We start from the raw sequence: 17,284 nt of genomic DNA on the forward strand, positions 1-17,284 counted from the left end.
CCACCGGCCCCTCGTTCCACCCTGTGGTTGCAAGCTTAGCACCACATTAAATAAGGGAGGGGTCTACAGGACATAAGCATTAAAGATTCCACACGGCAGCCCTTTTGTGCTTTCTAGAACTCCCTAATTTTTGAGTTGTGGACTCATTTTGACTTGTGTGAGAGGTTAAATGTTCCACATCTTTGGACTCACCTCACACTAGTTAAAGTGTTAATTGTACCACCTTGTGCTTTTTGATAACTTTTAGATAGATTTTTTTTCAGGAATTAACATTTGTACACGCATAGTAATTAAGCCCCCATGAACACTATTCATGGATCTTGAGGGAGTGGGTTCCTAGTGAAACTCCTCTCTAAGACGGATTCCTTATGGGTGGGGAGGATACTTTGAGCATCTCTTAGATAGATGAATCTTTAACTTGTTGATTAAGGCATCCTTTCTTCAGAGAGGTTGATAGATCACAGAGAGATGATATCATAGATCTTTAAGAGATAATCTTAGTTTAGCGTATCAGATTAATCTGTCTATTTTGATTGGGCTAAAGGTGAAAAGGTGTCAAAGCCTTGAATCTGGAAGCTAAGTCCCTTTGTGGTACACTATTGTGTGTTAGGATAAACCATGGACAGAAATAAAAACTACATGCAAATATAACCAATAATAGAAAATAATAGAACACACAGAAATGAACACAAGGCACCAAGATTTAATGTGGTTCACCCAATCCCTGGGCTACGTCCACCAAACAGCAAGTCTGATCTTATTACAATCCAGTGATTACAACCTGATTACAATCCGTAATCCCTTACAGCTCAATACCACCGCAAGAAACAATTTCATATCACCACACATAAAAATACCCAACCCTAAGCCCTTTTTATACAAGTATTAAACCGCTTTAGGGTTATAACATGTCGGCCATAATATGTAGTATGTACAGTACTTTCCTGATCAGTCACCACAATCTAACAGTCTCCCACTTGGGGACTGATCAGGCTCCACACTAAACAAAAATCTCCCACTTGGAGACTGATCCTGTAGCAATACAACTACCACATGGGGTTCCCACTGGATCAAACCACCCTAGACTCTGCTATTCTTTTATTCACATTTAGTCTAAAAGACCAACTGAAGCTGAACAGGAGTTTAGCTTCTCCCTTGTTACAACCTTTGTCAACATATCTACTAGATTTTCATTGGCATGTATCTTCTCCAGCTTTAACTGTCCATCCTCCAAAACTAATCGAATGAAATGGTACCGCAACTATATGTGTTTGGTCTTAGAATGCAGAGCTGAATTCTTAGCAAGATGAAAGGCACTCTGACTATCTGTGAACAAATAATTATCCTTCTGAGGATGTCCCAATTCTTCCAAGAAGAATTGAAGCCATATCATCTCTTTGGCTGCCTCTGTAGCAGCAACATACTCTGCCTCTGTAGTGGAGAGAGCATTAATCTTCTGTAACCTAAAAACCCATCTCACAGCTTCCCCACCAATAGTAAAGACATAACCTGTAGTACTCCACCTGGTATCAATATCCCCAGCCAAATCTAAGTCAACATAGCCCTGTAAATTAGTAGTAGAGCCCCCAAAGTGTAAACACTTATTGGATGTTCCTCTCAAATATCTAAGAATCCACTTGACAGCATTCCAATGCTCAAATCCTAGATGAATCATATACCTGCTAACGACTCCCACTGCATGTGCAATATCTGGCTGAGTGCATACCATAGCATACATCAAACATCCTATAGCTGAAGCATAGGGTACCTTGGACATCTTATCCTTTTCTTCCTATGTCTTGGGACACATCTCCTTAGTCAATTTCAAATGACCAGGTAAAGGTGTGCTGACAGCTTTAGCATTCTCCATAGAGAAACGTTGCAACACCTTCTCAACATAATCAGCTTGAGATAGCGTCAATGTTCTGTTCTTCCTATCTCTGCAAATCTTCATACCAAGGATTTGTTTTGCTGCCCCCAAATCCTTCATAGCAAATGCATGTGCTAATTGGCGTTTCAGCCCCTTAATATGATCGATGTTAGACCCAGCTATAAGCATATCATCAACATATAAACATAAAATAATGTAGCTATCATCATCCAACCTCTTAAAATAAACACAGTAATCTGAATGACACCTATTATATCCATGCTCATGCATAAAACTATCAAATTTCAGATACCATTGCCGAGGTGCTTGCTTCAAGCCATATAAACTTTTCTTCAATTTGCACACTAAGTTCTCCTTACCTTTGACCTCAAAACCCTGTGGCTGAGCCATATATATTTCTTCATCCAAATCACCATGAAGAAAGGTTGTTTTAACATCCATCTGCTCTAAATGCAAATCTTCAGTAGTCACAAGACTTAAAACAGTATGAATAGAAGTCATTTTAACAACAGGAGAAAATATCTCATCAAAATCAATTCCCTTTTTCTGTGCAAATCCTTTTACAACTAACCTGGCCTTAAATCTTTTCTTACCTCCTTCCTCTTCTTTCAACCTGTAAACCCATTTATTCTGTAAAGCCTTTTTACCTGCAGGCAACTTGCACAAATCCCATGTCTTATTTTTCAGCAAAGAGTCCATTTCATCTTTCATAGCAGACTCCCACTGAATCTTAGTATCCACCTGCACAACTTCATCATAACTTTCAGGTTCACCAGCATCAGTAAGTAAAATAGAATACAAAGAGGGAGAAAACCTTTGTGGAGGTCTAATTGGCCTTGTTGACCGTCTAACATTCACTGGTGTGTGTGGTATTTTTTGTTGCAGTTGTTGCACATCATGAGGAATGGCTGGAACATCAGCTTTTGGAGTATCATCCAGCACTACATAATCATCTTCTTTCTTCTCATGTTGCTGCAACAGATCTTTGTCCAACACTTTTTCATTGAATACGACATCTCGGCTTCTTATAATTTTATGATTTTCAAAATCCCAAAGCCTATAGCCAAATTCATTAATTTCATATCCAACAAAGACACATTTCTTTGATTTAGCTTCTAGCTTCGTTCTATTTTCAGAGTCTATATGAGCAAAAGCTTCACAACCGAAGGTCTTGAGAAAAGAATAACTCACCTTCTTACTAGTCCATGCTTCCTCTGGAATACCACAGCCCAAAGGAGTAGAGGGACCTCTATTAATCAAATATACTACAGTATTGACAGCCTCTGCCCACATGTGTAAGGGCAACCTAGCATGCAACCTCATGCTCCTTACGCGCTCCATTATAGTCCTGTTCATGCGTTCAGCCACTCCATTTTCCTATGGAGTCCTTGGAATAGTTTTTTGTCTACGAATACCATTAGTGGAGCAATAATCTTCAAATTCATGACTGCAATACTCACCACTATTATCAGATCTGAGACATTTTAATTTCTTACTAGTCTCATTTTCAACCAAGCATTTCCATTTCTTAAAAGTTTGAAATACATCAAATTTCTGTCTAAGGAAATAAACCCATAATTTTCTAGTTGCATCATCAATAAATGTAACATAATAATGAGAGCCACCAAGGGAAGATACCTGAGACGGTCCCCATACATCTGTATGCACAAGCTCTAATTTCTCCTTTTTGTTTTCCTTCCCAGTCTTTACAAAACTCACTCTCTTTTGTTTTCCATACACACAACTTTCACAGAAATCCATATTCAAACATTTTAGACCTGGTAAAACTTTCCTTGAATGAAGTACTTTCATACCTTTCTCACTCACGTGCCCAAGTCTATTGTGCCACAACGCTGTATCAGAATCTACAGCAGCTATTTGTTCTCCCTGCTCAATTGTAGTAATTGTTCCTGAATATTCATTTTTCTCTGAAACAATCAAAGTAGAAGGAACAATATGACCTGTACAAAGATATAAGGTGCCTACTTTCACACCTTTTGCTACTACAAGGGAACCTTTTTAAACCTTCCAATTTTTATCATTAAAAGTAACTACACAACCCTCATCACCGAGTTGCCCTACTGAAATTAAATTCTTACTCAGCTTTGGAACATGTCTTACCTCATGTAGTAGCCAATGATTCCCATTCTATAACTTAATCTTAATTTTTCCCTTTCCAACAATCTGACAGGGTTCATTATCCCCCAAATAAACAAGCCCAAAATCCCCTTGGACATAATCAATGAAATAACCTCTATGAGGTGTAGCATGAAAAGAAGCACTAGAATCTAAAACCCATGAATCATCAACACTCTCTAAAGACAAAAGCAAAGCATCCTCTTCGGATTTGTTACTTACCACATTTGCCTCTTTGTCTCCATCTAATTTATCTCCTTCATTTTTCTTTCAAGTCCAGCAATCTTTCTTTTTGTGCCCTGGTTTCCCACAGTACCAACAATCATTTGGTCCTCTCGATTGAGACCTTCTCCCCTTTGACTTTCCTCTTGATTTCCCTCAATTTCTAGAGTTACTTCCTCTTTCAGTCGTTCTACTCCTGATGTAGATCCACCTGAGGATTTTCTACGAGTTTCCTCACTTAAAATAACATCGATCACATCATCATATTTTAGGGTACTATATCCAGGAACAGAATTACTCACCGCCATTACCAAGCCATTCCAACTTTCAGGCAAAGAACACAAAATCAAGAGAGCCCTAATTTCTTCATCAAAATTGATACCCACAGAAGATAATTGACTAGTAATAGTATTAAACTCATTTAAATGATTTGCAACAGATCCACCTTCTACCATTTTCATATTAAATAAACGCTTCATGAGAAATACCTTATTTGAAGCGGAGGGCTTTTCATACAGTGTCGCTAGGGTTTTCATCAAATCTTCTGTCGTCTTTGCTTTTGTAATATTAAATGCCACCGATGGTGCCAAGCATAACCGAATGCTTCCGAGTGCCTTTCTGTCCAAAAGATCCCATTCAGCCTCTAACATAGTTCCCTGATTCTTGGCTTTTCCTTCCAACGGCTTCCATAAATCCTTCTGATATAAATAGTCTTCCATTTGCATCTTCCATAACTGGAAGTTCTACCCATTAAACCTATCAACCCTCAACTTACCCTCATCTGCCATTGCTCCCACTCAACTGTGAGACTCCCACTTAACCGTGAGACTTTCCTATAGAGGATAACTGAAAGACAACCTTGATCTGATACCACTTGTTAGGATAAACCATGGACAGAAATAAAAACTACATGCAAATATAACCAATAACAGAAAATAATAGAACACACAGAAATGAACACAAGGCACCAAGATTTAACGTAGTTCACCCAATCCCTGGGCTACGTCCACCAAACTAGTGAGTACTTTCCTGATCAGTCACCACAATCTAACATTGTGAGTCAGTCACCTTTAGAGAGGGTTAACCATAGCAGACAATCCCTCTACAGGGAAAACTGCGTTGGCAGAACCTCGAGCGATAATAGTCATTTTTGCCATGGTAGTGACAACTGCTATATAAATGTCCTTGTGGAAGAAATCTCCACGGGTGTGGTTCATTGTGGGTTGTCAGATCTCCCTAGCAGCTCTTGAAGATTAAGTTCTTAGACTGTGTTAAAACCTCAGTGCGCTGGGATTGGAGGCCACCCCTGTGAGTCATAAAAGTTGCAGAGTCAAGCCATTACTAAATACCTTAGAGAATCCAACTTTTATTTTCTAGGAATGTGTGCAATGATTGCAAAACTCTTTGAAAATGTACACAAATAGCTCTCTTAGGGATTAGCACAAACTAAGTCACTTGATTGTTCATGCGCAAGATTGCTTTTACCCTTGCTCATTGTTTTTAGACATGCTTGAAATCACTTTCTTGTTGTTCTATGTGCCTGCTTATTTGCCTAGTTATTGGAACAATCAAAAAAATTGTCAAAATTAGTCGCTATTGTGAAATTGTTTTGTCCTTTTGCACGAAATCATTTTGGTCTCGCGCGAAATCATTTGGCTCTCGCGCGAAGCCATTTTGTCCTCACGCGAAATTAAAGTTCTGTTGCACATCTTCACCCGTAAAGGTTTTTCACGCGAGACTTTGTATCAGCATTTACAATCTAGGTCTGTTCTAGCTATCTGCGACCTACATGCTATCCTTTTCTGTGTCCGTTTATTGCTCTCTATTTGTAAACAGTCTTGGAACAATGACACTTTGCTTAACTGAAACTTGTGTCTTATACCTTGACTAGTCTCATCTCATAGATAATTTTGGTCCTCTTCTTAATGGTTGTCATACTTTGTGTCATAGTGGTCATAATATTTGGCTGTTCTAGCCTTTAAATCAAACCATTTGTGCCTTAGTGAACAACATTCTTGCTACTATCTTGTCCTTTTTGAGACTCAGTCTTAGTATAGTCCTTGTCCAGGTTCTAGCTTCTTGTCCTTGCCTATGACTGTCACAACCAGAAGCGGCAATGTGTTTTATCTTGATAACATTAGACGTGGTCATGCTAGGGGTCATAATTGTGACAGAGGTAGCTTACCTTTCGCTACACAATCTATATCTAGTTTGGCTAGTGAGGCATCTTCACGGTCTTCCTCGCTTGCAAGGTCATCTCAAGTTCAATGAACATTTTCCAATTTGCAACAGATTAGGAATCCTTTTTACCAAAAGGATACTAAGATAGGTAGGAGTCCTGCATTCTCAAACACAATGTATGATCCTTTCTCCACGGGCCCTTTTGAAACACAACATACAGATACTGAACAAGTTCCTATAATGACTAATCATGAACCTGAATGAGGTAGTCATAGTCGATATCAAGAACAACCTAGGGATGACAAGGAGAAAGAGAAAGAAGATGACACTGATGAAGAACAAGAAGAGGTGGAAATCCTTCTTGAACACATAGCAAAATGTCAAAGAGACAAAAACTTTCAGAAGGTCATGGGAATCTTACTCCACAAAGAGAAAGAAAAGTACTTTCTCAAACTCGCCCAAGAGGGAGCTAAATTGCCCACACATTCCAATGTAGAGACCATTATCACACATGAAGAAGAAACTGAGAGCACTAAACTCCAAAAACAACAAAAAATTATGCAAGATCAATTGGCTCAGATGATGCATGAGAAAGAGAAACCCAAAAAGACATACACATTGGATACTCTTTGTTCATTTCCATTTGACAAAAGTATAAACATGCCACCTTTCCCAAGAGGTGTAGAACTACCCAAATATGACAAGTACTTTGGTACTACTGATCCCCAAGATCACTTATGGGAATTTGGTGCTTTGTCTATGGAGTTTATACACAATCAAACGTACCTCGTGTTTGTTCCCTAGAAGCCTAGGTGGTCAAGCTTTGGAGTGGTTCTCACATTTACCTCTTGGTATCAAGACATTTGATGAAATTTCTAATTCATTTGTTCAGCAATATTCTCATAACATTCAACATCCTATAAATATTTGAGATCTATGCAACCTTAAATAGAAAGTTGGTGAGCCTTTTCTCACTTTCCTCCAATGGTGGAGACAACTTTACACTAAGTATTCCCGTAAAATCCTAGAAACGGAGAAGCTCGACATTTTCACTGATAACCTCTTACTTGATTTTGGGTATAGAGTCCAACTACAAGGTCCACGTACCTTTGAAGACATGATTACATAGGCTATCCATATCGAATAATTTATGGTCAAGAAAGGTGAGCTCACTCTTCAGAGAGACACAGAACAAGGTTCCACTTCCAACAGGGATAAAGCCAAACATGTCAACAAGAACTAAGAAATTGTACATGATGGGGTTGTTGATAATATCACAGACTGCTTCAAAGCAGCCAAAAGTGCTGAGAAGCCTCCTCCTGACAATAAGACATCTGGGAACAAACTGAGAAACTCATGGGCAACACAACCGAAGCGAGAGTATATGCCTTTAGGAGAACCTTTGGATGTGGTTTAAAAAACATTACTACAACACAAACTTATCTCACCAATGGATAACCCTCATCCCTATGATCCACAACCACGTCCACCATGGTGGAATGAGACCTCATTTTGTGAGTATCACCAAAACAAGGGACACAATACAAGAAACTGTATAAACTTACGTCACAAAGTCTAGGACATGATTGATGCTGTGAACTTGTGGTAGATGGAAATAACAAAAACTCAGACCACAAGGCATTTAAAGAGCCTTTCCCAACTTATGAAAAAGGAGAGACTTCAAAACCAAAACCCTACAATAAGGTCAACTATACATATTCCAATGATGACAATGTCATTCACATGGTTGAACCTATAGATTCTGAATACTGCGACGTTATTACCATAAAGGGCAAGTAAGATAATGATAAACCCACGACACCATTTTTCTTGAGAGGCCCTACTTCCAATAACATGGATAATTTTTCTTCACAGCATTGTGCTAATGCTGTTACTCACTCTCATGTGAAGTTGGTACTCAAAGGCCCTACACCTCCTATTTCAAATACCCAACAACACAAGGACAAAGCCCTTACTGGTCCATCCGGTAAAGGTGCAAAACACATGATGAACTTGACTACAACTAGTTATAGTGTTCTAGATCAGTTGAAATGAACCAATGCTCACATTTCCATATTTGAGCTGCTTAAAATCTCACCTACTCACAGGAAAATTCTGGACAAAGCCCTCACTAAGGCAAACATTCCTTAAGATCTTGATCTTGAGCGATTTCAATCTATGGTAGGTCACCTAACCTCACCTCATCTTATGACCTTCTCTGAGGAGGATGACAATTCACTGAATCACCCACATAATCAGCCTCTACACATTGAGGTTATGATCCACTAGACACATGTTCGTCGAGTACTCATTGACAATGGTGCTGGCCTAAATATTATTTTTGCTAATTTGCTTAGACAATTGGATTATTCTGAGGACTCTATTGATCCTTAATGAAAGATCACTATTAAAGTGTACGATGAAGTAGAATGAAAGTCACTAGGTCTTGTGACTTTACCAATTCACATCGGTCCTGTCGAAAGGGATGTCACCTGTCAGGTACTTGACATTCCCTTAGCCTACAACATTCTGTTGGGACGGCCATGGATACATGAGATGCGCATTGTGCCATCCACATAACACCAATGCATTAAATTTACATTTCATGGCTCTGAAGTTACTATTCCTGCTACTACTAGCTACACTTGCAATATGCTCAAAGCTATTGATTCTTTCATCCCTGCTAATCGCGAGTCTCCTAATTGTCACAACAATAAGCTGAAACAAATTGAGCAGTCATTTAAATTGAAAGAAACTAGTATGGGAGAGTACCACATGGAACCAATGTTGTCATTAACATCTATTTCAGAGTCCCCTCGACATTTTGGGAGACCCTCAGTAACAAAGAAGCCATTCGTGTTGAGACCTCAGACCAAGTTTAATGGCTCTTTTGTCAAAGCTATAGTTCCCTTAGAAGATGAAAGAAAAAATAGAGCCATTGTTGCATGGCTTTATAAAGAAGAGTCTCTAGTAGACTTAATAGAACAAGCTCAAGAAATCACTCCTAAGAAGTATGGACCTGGTCTTAAGCTTATGAAGCATTTTGGCTACAAAGGGACCGGCCCTATTGGGTGCAATAACAATGGTTTAATAGATCCTATCAAAGTAACAGCTCAAAGCAACAGTGACACAACTAGCCTAGGGTTCAAGAAGGTCCCTTTCCATTTGGGATCCAATAAATTCATACCCGTACCTAAGAGTTCATCTAAAAATGAGTCACAATCTGAGTCAGGTACTCGAGAGGAAGAATCTGATGATGAGGATTCTTACCCTCATCCTATTCCTTATGATCTTGCTAAATTCTTTGCTAATCCAGATGACTTTGTTCCATGTGTTAGCACTATGGATGATACTAGTGGTTCTTCTAAGGAAAATGCTGAGCAACTCAAATATCATCCAAAAAAGGGAGAATCTAGTCAGTCATTCCATATTGAGTATTTGTGTAAGAATCCAAAGGCTGAAGGAGAGTATGTGCCTATCACTGTTGGGGAGTTCTATAGTCTTTCACCATGTAGCACCGATTCTCATGAATATGAATTTGATAATCTTTCAAAAGCGAATACTAATAAAGACATTGACCAAGTGCATGTCTATGAAAATCAAATCGAAGTGAGTGAAACGTCTAGGGATAGGTCATGGGGGTTTGATCCAACTAGTGTTCTAGAGTTGTCAATTACTAACATTCATACTCTGAGGTGTTTGAATACACCTGTGGGTGAGGTCACCGTAGGCCTTGAATTTCTGGTCCACCCATTTAATGACTATACTATGAATGCAATTGAACCAGCCACTACTCTCTCACTCGCACATCCCAAGCTTATAGACTTGAACCCCAATGCATCTAACGAAGTCCCCATGTTCCAAAATGACTATGCTCTTGCCTGCTACTTAAACGCTATCGAACTTGTAATGTCTTCCACCAATGAGTAAAGCATCAACATGACTAAGGTTGACATCAAATATCTCAGTCACATAATTAAAAGGAAAAAATGCAAGAGGTCCGATGGTGAAAACCACATTGTGGTAGTGTCAGATCCAAAAAAAGTAAAAACAAAAGATGTATCCAAGGGTGAAAACCTCTCTAAGGTGCCCGTAGATGAGATATTTGATGTCCTTCCCAGTCACTTTCAGGAGAGATCATCAGTGTTAATAGAGCCAACACAGTCAATTAACCTGGGCATAGAAGAACATCCTCATGTGATACATCTGGCGCAGTCATTGTCACTTGAAGAGAAGGAACAATTCATTGCCTTTTTCAAGGGAAAGAAAATAAATTTTGCCTAGACATATTCTGACATGCCAGGATTGGATCCTGATCTTATTATGCATCACTTGTCCATAACACCAGGCATAAAACTAGTTAAACAAAAGATTCGAAAATGCATCCTCATGTTGCATTACTAGTCAAAGCTTAATTGGAGAAACTTCTGAATGTTGGTTTCATTCATGCAATTGATTATGCTGAATGGATATCCAATATTGTCCCTGTGTCCAAGCACGATAAGTCTATCAAAGTTTGTACAAATTTTCATGATCTAAACTTGGCATGTCCTAAAGATGACTTTTCGCTCCCTAATATTGATATGATTGTGGACATGACGACTGGCTATGAGATGTACTCACTTATGGATGGTTTTTCTGGATACAATCAGATAAAAATTGCTCTAGAAGATCAAGAGAAAACAGCTTTCACATGTGCATGGAGAACTTTTTGTTGGAATGTGATGCCATTTGGTTTAAAGAATGCTGGAGCTACATATCAGTGGGCTATTACTACAATTTTCCATGACATGATGCATAGAACTATGGAGGACTATGTTGATGATACCTTGGTCAAAAGTGCTAAATGCAATACTCATTTGCACGATTTGGGACCAATCCTAGATCGTATGCAAAAGTTTAGTCTTTGTCTCAATCCTCAGAAATGCGCATTCTGTGTCACATCAGGAAAATTGTTAGGATATATTATTTTTGCAAAGGGAATTGAAGTAGATCCAAAAAAAGTACAAGTAATAATGGACATGCCACCACCTCAAAACATCAGTCAGATGAGATGACTACAAGGAAGGCTTCAATCTATTTGCAGGTTCATTTCACAATTGGTGGATAAATCACAACCCTTCACAAAGACCTTACATAAGGGTGTGAAATTCAATTGGAGCTAGGATTGTGACCAAAGCTTAACACAAATTAAACAATATCTTGTCAATCCACCAATCCTGATGCCTCCAATGCATGGGAAGCCTTTGCTTTTATACATTTCAGCCACTAAAACATCTTTGGGAATCCTGTTGGCTTAGGAAGACAATGATAACAAAGAAAGAGCTATTTATTACTTGAGCCGAACATTGGTCTCTTATGAGAAAAACTACAGTATTATTGAGAAAGCTTGCTTGGTAGTTGTCTTTGCTTCCCAAAATTTGAGACACTACATGCTTGCCCACACTACACGGCTTGTGGCTAAAATAGATCCATTAAAGTATTTGCTTAGTAAGGCAGCTCTCATAGGAAGATTGGCTAAATGGCTCATGATACTAAGTGAGTTTGACATCCAATATGTTGAACGCAAAGCTATAAAGGGACAGACAATTGCAAACCAGCTGGCCAAGGCACCCATATAGAGTCTTCTACCAATAAACATTGATTTTCTAGATGAGTCAATTCTAACACTCACTCATCATACATGGGTTATGTTCTTCGATGGATCCTTCACACAACAAGGATCAGGTGTTGGATTACTTTTCATTACACCATAGAGATACTCATTGCCCAAAGCGTACAAGATTCTATTTCCTTGTACAAATGACATTGCTGAATATGAAGCTTTGATCAATGGTATGAAAATTGCAGCTGAATGGAGAGTAGATCAATTGAATATCTTCGGTGACTCTCAGCTTGTCATCAACCAAGTAAATGATGTGTATCAAAGAAAGGATGAAAAACTAATTCCTTACAAATGCATGGTTAATGACTTGAAAAAATATTTTGCACACATCACCTTCCAACAAGTTCCACACACAGATAATAAAGCGGCTGACACCATGGCCACTCTGGCCTCCCTTCTACAAATGCCAAAAAATGATCTATGACACGAGTTCTTGGTGGAAGCGTTACACTACCTCACCTATGACACACCTGATTCCAAGATGATCTGTTCTATTATAGGATAGGAATCATCCCACTACCATCACATCTATTCCTACCTTCATAATCAAACCATTCCAGAAGGTCTGACCCAGAATGAGAAATGTTACCTAATCCATAATGCTTCACATTATGTCATTATTGCTGACAATCTATATAGGAGAGGTCTCGACGGAACACTCCTTAGGTGTTTAGAACCTGACGAGTCCAAACGTGCACTAATTGACATTCACGAAGGTATTTGCAGATCTCATTCCAATGGCCTAACACTAGCTCACAAACTCCTTCATGCTGGTTACTACTGGCCTAAAATGGAGCAAGAAGCTATTAAATATGCTAGGTCCTACAAGCAGTGTTAGCTACACAAGAATCTCATTCACTCTCTAGCTAGAGAGTTGATTCCCTCTACTACAACATGTCCATTTCAACAATGGGCCTTTTACTTGGTGGGACAGATTTGCCTAACCTCTTCTAATGGACATAAGTTCATTATCATCGCTATAGATTATTTCACGAAATGGGTAGAGGCAGTCCCTCTCACAATTGCTGATGGAAAAATTGTAGCACTTTTTATCACAAACTACATCATCTATAGATATGGTATACCGTCCTTAATCATTACTGACAATGGAGGACAGTTCAAAAATAAAGACCTTAAAAAATTGTGCAAGAAATTCAAGATCACACAACATTGGTCTTGTATTTATTACCCCTAGGGTAATGGCCAAGCTGAGGCATCCAATAAGGTGATCCTCAAAATTCTTCATCGCACAGTCAGTAAGTCAGGCAGAGACTAGCATCTCCAAATCAATCCAGCCCTGTGGGCATATAGAACAAGCATTAGAACTCCAATGGGCATGACTCCTTTTGCAATGGTATATGGGGTGGATGCTGTGCTTCCGATAGAGGTCGAGATTCCTACCTTGAGAATCTCTATGAAATGTCTTATCACTGATGATGACTATAGGATAGCCCGGCTTGAAGAGCTTGTGTTGCTGGATGAATGACGACAAGTGGCCTATGATCATCTACAAGAATATCAACAAAGAATGGCATGAAGCTACAATAGGAGAATTAGGCCACGTGACTTCCAGCTGGGAGATCTTGTCCTGAGAGAGAACCCTAAGAATCAACAACAACAAATGCAAAAGGGAAAGTTTGAACCAAACTGGCTAGGTCCTTACATCATTACTGCAGTATATGGATCTAGCACCTATTAGCTTTCCACAACCAAAGGAGAAGTGCTTAAAGAGCCTATGAACACTCTCCACCTGAAGTAGTTTTATAGTTGATTCAATCTCAGCAAGCTCTCTATACATATCTAGATGTCCTGAAAAAAATCCTAAAAATCAGAAAAAGTCCTAAAAAATAAATAAATAAATAAAAATTAAAAAAATTGAAAAACAAAAAAAGTGCCATTGATGAAAACCTGGAAACAGGCATCATGGTAGAAAAAAAAGAAAATCTTGCCAAGAAGGTGAAAACCTGGTAAACAGGCACCTTTTGATCCCAATGCTCCATCTTGCAGTGCATCTTCTAGCTATTCTGTATGGTTGCTTTCACACTTTCACTTTCCTACTTTTCCTACTCATGTATCCATGGATTGAGTCTTGTCATAGCTCGGGGGCATTCCTCCTTTAGTGTCACTTTTTTGAGATTCCCCTCATAGAATCTCCTTCGCGATAGTCACCAGTCATTCTGACTGAGTCTGCCTACTATCGCCAGTGTCACTCTTTTTCAAGATTCTCCTCATAGAATCTCCTTTGCAATAGTCATCAGTCATTCTGACTGAGTCTACCTACTATCACCAGTGTCACTCTTTTTCAAAATTCTCCTCATAAAATCTCCTTTGCGACAGTCACCAATCATTTTGACTGAGTCTTCCTACTGTCGCTAGTGTCTCTCTTTTCTGAGATTCTCCTCATAGAATCTCCTTCACGATAGTCTCCAGTCATTCTGACTGAGTCTGCCTACTGTTGCCAGTGTCACTCTTTTTTGAGATTCTCCTCATAGAATCTCCTTCACGATAGTCACTAGGCGTTCTGACTGAGTCTATCTACTGTCGCCAGTGTCACTCTTTTTTGAGATTCTCCTCATAGAATCTCTTTCATAACATTCACCAGTCATTATGATTGAGTCTTCCTACTATCGCTAGTGTCACTCTTTTTTGAGATTTTCCTCATAGAATCTCCTTCGCAATGGTCACCAGTTGTTTTAGCTATGTCTACCTAGTGTTGCTCGGGTCATGTCTCAAGATTCCTTTATGAAAGATCTCTTTTGCGTCAGTCACCAGTCATCCTAGCTGTGTCTGTCTACTATTGCTTAGTCCTTCTTAGGTTCTTCATCATGAAGATTCCTCTTTGACCTCAGTCACTAGTCGTTCTGACTGCGTCTGCCTACTATTGTCACCCTATTGAAGAGATTTCTTTCTTACATGTTCTGGACATTAGCACTCGACATCAATCCTGAAAATATTGAAATCAAAAAAAAATGATGATATACTTGTTTGGATATGCTGAGCATTTTCTTTATCATATCTCCTCAAGCAACTCGATGATGTTGTCTTCGACTAGAGAAGTAATGACTGGAGGCATGATCTTTTTCTTTGCTTTCTGTTTGCGGTTGAGTTCCAATAAGTTGATCTATTCCTATAAGAGGGGTGTCCACTATAAGAGCCTCCATCTCATATTGGATGTCCGTGTGTACCTCGACTCCTTTTGTATAGATACGTCAATGACATTGGTTCTTTTCGTTGTTTGTTGGAGTAAACTCTTCATGCTATAGTAAATACTGATACTCATCCTGCTAAGTGAACCTATGGGTCATTGCGAGTATATCTAGCACACTTCTGTCTCAGGTTACGAACGTAAGGGTCATTGTGGATAGAATGAATACTGAATACTTAGCATAAGAGGAATCTCCCATGTGTTTGGTGTTCCTATCATGCAAGCAACATTTAGGTCATCCTAGTGTTTATGCTTTGATGCTTGTGCTAACTTGCTACATTAAAAGGGACAAGTGTTCTAGTCATTCTGGCTTCTTGTGCCTCGAATGCTTACATTTAATCCTGACATCCCAATAACGTATGTTATATTCATATTTTCATGATTGTAATGTCTGTGAGAGTTGTATAACATACGAGCTTTATTTTATATCCAATGATGATCAATCATCAAAGCTTGGTAACCAAACCTAGGGTTGCATTTAACATAGTCTTGCATTACATACTCCATTTGCATTAACACGCAATTTGATGGTAATTCTATTCATACTCCATGTGCATCAAATTCTTTCATGGCTGCACAAGCATTTGGTTCATTGATTCTTGCTCCTCAATAGAATACCTGTGACTATCAAACAAAAACACGCAACACTACGTAAGATGTTAGTTCATACATATGCGTTCTATCTAAGTACAACATACATCTCATGTACATAAAAGAAAAACAAAAATAGACAATGACATGTACACAGGAATACTCAGCTCAAAATCTCATATATATATATATATATATCAAAGAATGGGTCGGTACAAAAATGGGTGCTACTCAAGCACAATCGATCAAAAATGATACATGTGGTGCTGGCACACCAATTCATATGTAGCCAGAGATCAAAATCAAAAATCAGGCATAAAGTGTCTAACTCTATCCTGAACTCTCACCTCCAAGAGGAGCAGGAGGAGTAGGGGCAGCAGGTGGCGAAGGCGATGGTGGCATATATGGCCTGATAGGAGGTCATGCACCTCCAGACTCTCACACATACTGAGAGAATCGCTATACCTACAATGTCTCATTAGGTACTGCACTAGTATATGCTGCATAACAATATGCTGCTCGAGCTGACTAGAAGCAAATCTCATCCTATGCCAGCTCTAGCCTCCACTCTAAAGTCTCCACATGCTCTCTTTGACAGTCTGTCTCTCATTGTCACTCTACCAACTATGCATCCTTAACTGCCAATGGAATCTACAACTCTCCCAACTATCGGGAGGCCGCACGAACCCGCTCTCGATATCGCCGTACCGCATCCTATACCCCACTTGCTAGCTGATCTGGCATATCCTCATCAACCATCTCTGGTGGAGGTACCTATAGCTATGGAGGCACCTGCTGCTGTGGGACCTCCTATTGAGGGGCCTACTCCTCTGTCCTCTACCTCCTCTGTCGACTATGTCCTGCCCCACTACCCCCAGCACTTGGTTCTGATCCTATTTGACGTGGGGGAATAGGTATCTGCTATACCTAGTGCTGGACCTATGGTGGCACCTGTGGCTGTGCCTGGTACTGCTAGGGCACCTATCCCTGCCCCTGTACCTGCCCTGCCATCCCTAGTGGATCTGTGAAGTGTGGGAAAGGATGGCTCATCAAAAATGCTTGATATGTAGGCGTCATCCTTGCATCTACTACCTCTGGCAGGTAGTCCCACTGAATAGCAGCCAAACTGCCGATATCTATCATGGATCATCTTGGATCCATCTATGGAGGCCATCACCGCTCAATATCCCTCTGTACCCTGGCATAGGCATAGTACTCAGCTAAAATGTCCTGTGGTCAGCCATACTGCCACCACACTTGTGAGATCATGAATCTCTCTATGACTGATGTCATCCTACCTGCCAGTGGCCGAGAACTAAACATCCAGGGTAGCTCTCTCGAGGCATCATCCCAGTCCTCTGTCTCTCTCCAAGGTTTCCATATAATAGGCACC

This window comes from Cupressus sempervirens, chromosome 4 (genome assembly GCF_028749045.1).
Source record: "Cupressus sempervirens isolate cs-2001-9-10 chromosome 4, ASM2874904v1, whole genome shotgun sequence".
Classification (NCBI taxonomy): Eukaryota; Viridiplantae; Streptophyta; class Pinopsida; order Cupressales; family Cupressaceae; genus Cupressus; species Cupressus sempervirens.